Here is a 6,000-nt window from a genome sequence, read left to right on the forward strand (position 1 = left end):
GACTTCCTTTGGGGGTAAATGCTGCTCTTTTGATCTCAAATGGTTCATTAGTCTAAGGTGTATGTACTCCCGTACAGTTATTGTTCCCCTTTATAGCTGGATTATTTTGCTAAAGTTGATCCATGCAGGCGAGTTCCGTTCCAGGCATGAAGAGTAACTCCAGGCCATAGTTTTGGGGATTCCATGGGTCTCTGTTTGACCATGTGTTAGGCTGGGTTCTCTACAGAAGCAAAACCAGTGACCCTTTTATGAGTATGAGTATAGAAAGATTTATATCAAGAAATGAGTAACTTAAAGAACAAAAATGATATCATTGTAAATGAGGGGGAGTGCAGATTGGGAACCCAAAGCCCATCTGTAGGTAAAGGGACATCCCCTTACAGAAGGGTCTCACATAAAAGACAAGCCAGTCAGGGTGCAGCGTAGCAACAATGAAACATAAAACTTTCCTCTAGTTCCTAAATGCTTCCTTCCTCCCACTCCCCACTATCATGATCCCAATTCTATCTTACAAATCTGGCTAGACCAGAGGATGTACAATGGTACAGATAGGAACTGGAAACACGGGAAATCCAGGACAGATGATCCTTTCAGGACCAGTGGTGACAGTGGCGATACAGGAGGGTGGAGGGAAGGTGGGGTAGAAAGGGGGAACCGATTATAAGGATCTATATATAACCTCCTCCCTAGGGGACGGACAACAGAAAGTGGGTGAAGAGGGAGACGTCGGACAGTGTAAGACATGACAAAATAATAATAATTTATAAATTATCAAGGGTTCATGAGGGAGGATGGAACAGGGAGGGAGGGGGGAAATGAGCTGATACCAAGGGCTTAAGTGGAGAGAAAATGTTTTGAGAATGATGAGGGTAACGAATGTACAAATGTGCTTTACGCAATGGATGTTTGTATGAATTGTGATAAGAGTTGTATGAGCCCCCAATAAAAGTATTTAAAAAAAGAAATGACTCACACAGCTGTAGATGTGGTGAAGTCCAGTGTGGTTCCGGTCCCTTGGATAGACATAAGCTGGAGGCTTCTCCGGATTCCTGTAGCTGCAGGGGCTGACAAACAGGAGGCAGGAAGACAAAGCAGGAAGCCCACAGGCTGGTAGATGCAGAGTTGAATGAATCAGAGATCAGCCTAATGAATCCTAGGTTAGAAGTCTGCTGATGGCTCCTGGCATCAGCAGGCGATAAAACTGGAGGTCAACGAATCAGACGCAGGATGCAGAATCAGCAGAAGTGAGTTAGATTCCACATACTGTCTATCCAAACTGAGTGAACTTCCTTCAACTGTATCAAGACTGTGACTAGATTAAGGAAAAGGTTCTCTACCGCATACTTCTCAAAGCTACTTGTCACAGAAGACCCCATCAGGAAGCTGACCACGCTGTGTTAGAACATTTCATGGGAGAATTCTGGCCGTCCCAAGTTGACACAAAACCTGTCACAGATCAATAAATCTGATTTTGGGGGTCTCCTTATGATTTTGAGTTTTGTTCCAAGTTTTTCTGCAACTCTATTCAGGATCTTCTAAAGTGATCGCTTTCCGAGTTGTGGTAGTAGTAGGAGGCACCATCTAGTTCTGGTCCTGGGATTGTGAGGTGATGTTCAATTGTTCCCTTAGTTCAGTAGACTAATTATGTCCATGCATCTTTGGTTTTCTTCACTCTGCGTTGCTCCAGATGGGGAGACAAGTTGCACCTTAGATGGCTGCTCATAAGCTTCTAACCCTCCAGTCACTAGTCACCAAAGTAGGATGCTGAACATTGTCTACACTTTGTGGACTATGCTAGGCCAACTAACCTTAATGTTCCCTGGGACTATGGTGCTGAGCCACCAACAGCAACTCATCCCTTCAAGGGGTTTGTTTTATCTAAATTTTCCCTCCCTGCATGCTCCATCACATTCACGGATAGATTGGTAGCATAGGTAAGTACACATGTAGAAATGTCCTTTGGTAGCACTGTATGAGAGTATATTCATGAGTAGACTACCATTCTCCCCCCACACCTGTTCAGCTGTATATTTGTCTATGCATTGCACTTGTCAATCACCATTATTGCAGGATTTGATACTTAACATTTACTTCTGTTGCTGTTGCCTTGAACACCTCCCAGTGTCTTCCCCTGCCTCCAAAATTTTCTGTTGACTTCTTTTATTGCCTTCCCCTTCATCCAGTATGTATCTACCCTCTACTAAGCAATTTTTGTCCCTTTTCATCTTTGATAATCATCAGGTGATATTGCTTTTGGTGTAAATTTTTCTTGACTTTTAATACTTGTTCTTTTGTGACTGACTTATTTCACTCAGCCTCATGTCCTCCAGGCTCAACCACGTTGTGAGGTGCTTCATAACATCACATAGTACTTCACTGTGTGTATGAGCACTGTGTTATCTATCTTTGCTATTATGAATAGTGCTGTGTTGAACATGGTTGTGCATGTAGCTATTTGTGTCACAGCTCATGTTTCCCTAGGATATATTCCAAAAAGTGAGATTGCTGGATCATAATGCATTTCTATTTTCAACCTTTTAAGCAGTCCCCTTACTATTTTTCACAATGATTGCACCATTTTACAACCCCATCATCAGTCTATGAGAGCCCCAGTCTCTTCACAGTCTCACCAGCATTGGTTCATAACATCATTTGCTATTAATACTGGAATGAGATGCTATCTCTTTGATTTGATTTGGATCTTTCTACCAACTATTAATCATGAGAATTTTTTAAATGTTTGTTGGCCGTCTGTAGGTCTTCTTTGGTAATGTGTCTGTTCATGTCCTCTGCCCATTTTTAAATTGTTATTTAGTTGCTAAAGTGTCAATGTTTTCTACAAATTTTAGTTTAGTCCCTTGCTCAATACCCTTGCAAAAAATTTCCCCCTAGGAACCAATTTCAAGGAACTACATATAACCCCCTCCCTGGGGGATGAACAACAGAAAAGTGGGTGAAGGGAGACATCGGACAGTGTAAGATATGACAAAATAATAATTTATAAATTATCAAGGGTGCATGAGGGATAGGGGGTGGGGGGCGGAGGAAATGAGGAGCTGATACCAAGTGCTCAAGTAGAAAGCAAATATTTTGAGAATGATGAGGGCAACAAATGTACAAATGTGCTTGACACAATGGATGGATGGGTGCATTGTGATAAGAGTTGTAGGATCCCCCAATAAAATGATTAAAAAACAATTCCCCGTAGTCTGTGGGTTCTCTATTGATGAAATCTCCTTGATGCACATAGTGTTTAATTATTAAGATGCCCGAGTCATCTAGTCTGTAGTCTGCCATTTGTGTGCTTTCAGTTATGTTTGAGAGTGTATTTATGCCAGGTGTGTATGCCCCATTTTATTATGATCTTTATAGTTCTAGGTTGTACATTTAGGTCTTTGAACCATCTTGCGTTTGTTTTTGTAAATCTTGTGAGACATAGATACATTTTTTCTGAAAATTTATGCAAGTTTGTAATTAATTATACCTGTACTATTTGTTAAAGAGACCATCTCTTCTTCATTTAATGGGGTTCAGTTCTTTGTCGAAGGCTGGCTGTCCATAGGAAGATGGATTCTGTTCCATTAGTCTATGTATCTATTGTTGTACCAGTACCATGATGTTTTGACTACCGTAGCTGTGTAGCATGTTTTGAGAATGGGAAATGTGAGGCCTTCTACTTTGTTCTTCTTTAGGAGTGCGTGGCTTCTCTGAGTCTCCATCCCTTTCCATATAAAGTTAGTAATGGTTTCCCTTTCTCTCTCTCTCAATAGCTAGGTCTGAATCTGGATCAGGATTGCAATATATCTGTAGATTATTTTGGGTAGCACCGACAGTTTAATAATGTTGACTTCCTATCCATGAGCATTGCATATTCTTCCATGTCTGTATATTCTTCAATCTTTTCATTCTGACTCCTTGGAGTTGTGTTTTGTCACTTTCTTTGTCTGCTTAGATTTATTCCTATGTATTTCACCTTTTGGTTGGCTATTGTGGCAATAATTTTTTACTTAGCCATGTACAGTGTAGCGAACAAATAAAAAGATGACAGATGGTATTGAATCTAAAATGAATACTATCTTTGTCTTCTACTTTTTGTTCTTGATAATGGAAGGGTAAAGATGACACCATTTTGGTAATTTATAAAAGCCATATCTTTATTTTTATACACTGGCAAAAATGTCAATTTATTTCAGACCAACCAAAGTCTGAAATAAATGATTTTGCTGTGTAACTAAAAATGTATTTTAAATATTCAGAACTATTTTTCTAATGTAAAGACATCCAAATTTTTAAGACATTACCTAGGTAATCAAAATCAAGTTAAATCAACTAATAAATAGCATGAACTATTAAGAAGCATGTAGTTTGGCTATGCAAGAACTTCACTATCAAATGCAGTTGGAATGACCTCAACATAGGTAAAATTGTAAAAAATAGTTAAGAGAACTATCTAAATATTGAATTGATAAGAAATTCTAAGAACAACCTACTGCCGTCACTACATCTGTAAATCTAGTCTAAATTAGAAACTAGACCTAATAATAATTATGACACATATTTTACCATATTTTTCTTGTCAGAGGTATAAGTTTTGATAACTGAAAGGATTCATTATGGATCCCAGTGGTTTTGTTATGCACACGGTGCTGTTCAATTTTAAGCAGCCAAGAAATAAACCAGAATTCATTATATTTTTACAAGTTACGTGCTAAGGATTCTAAAATCCCTTTTCTCCTCGTGAAGCTTTGTGAGTGGAAAGACGTGTCTGTTAGTCACAGCTCCACCCTGGCATCTAGACCAGGGCTCGGCCTGTGGCAGCCACTCCACAGATAGAGGAGTATTTTGAATAACCGTTCCAGCAAGCAGGCATCACTGGGGAGTGGCTGTAAGGTACGGAGACAGCTTCAGGGAGAGAAAAACACTCACCGTGTACACTCAAATGATTGCTGTCTACTAAAGCTGCCACCCTAGGAGTGTGAGTAAACTCCCTTATTTCCATTGCTTAAATATGACAACGTAATAATAATTTATAAATTATGAAGGGTACAGGAGGGAGGGACGGGAAAATGAGGAGCTGATACCAAGGGCTCAAGTAGAAAGCAAATATTTTGAGAACAATGATGGTAACAAATGCACCAATGTGCTTGGCACAATGGATGGATGGATGGATTGTGGTAAGAGTTGTACGAGCCCCCAATAAAATGATTTAAAAAAACCAAACCACTTTTGAAACTCTTCTCCTCGGATCCATATTTCTTTTAAAACAATAGGAAATTATCCCCGTCCACAAGAAAATGGAGGGCAGAGAGCCAACAAAGAACGAGCTTTGCTTACGAAGAAGGTCCCAAGAGAAGCTTACCTTTCTTTACAGTTCAAGATCGATACAGTGCAGAATTAACCTTGAAATAATTCTCACAGAAACTTTTCAAAGGCTCTTTAAAAACATGGCTTTGAGTATCTGTTGTCGTACGTGAATGCATCAAGAACTGTGGTTGTCCATGAGGTGTCACCACAAACCAAGTCTACAATAGCAAATACATGGATCTACTTAAAGAGGGTCTTTAGATATTCTTCTTAGTCTTGCATTTAATTTTGCAGAAACTCTGTTTTCTGAATACCACTAATACATGTATATGTTTTTTATCATAAAATCTAAGAAGGGCCTTCCTAGAGTTCTTGAAAAAGTTCACTATTTTTTAATTCCATTTTCTGGTTTTCCATTTTCTAGAAGTTTTGTGAAACCCTTCAATATCAGTTTTGCTGCTGGACATTTCAATTTTTAAAGAGGTATCTGAGATAATTTTTTTCTTTTAAAAGGTTTATTGGCATATACTTTACATATCATACAGTTTAATCATTCAGAAGAGTTGTAAATCATCACTTCAATTTCAGAACATTTTCTTCTCACAGTCGTGTGAGCTTCCCACCTCCCCCATCTCCTCTGCCATGTCCCTAAGAAATTATTAATCCAGCTATTAGCTCCATATATTTAATTATCCT

The sequence above is a fragment of the Tenrec ecaudatus genome, chromosome 16 (genome assembly GCF_050624435.1).
Source record: "Tenrec ecaudatus isolate mTenEca1 chromosome 16, mTenEca1.hap1, whole genome shotgun sequence".
NCBI classification, from domain to species: Eukaryota; Metazoa; Chordata; class Mammalia; order Afrosoricida; family Tenrecidae; genus Tenrec; species Tenrec ecaudatus.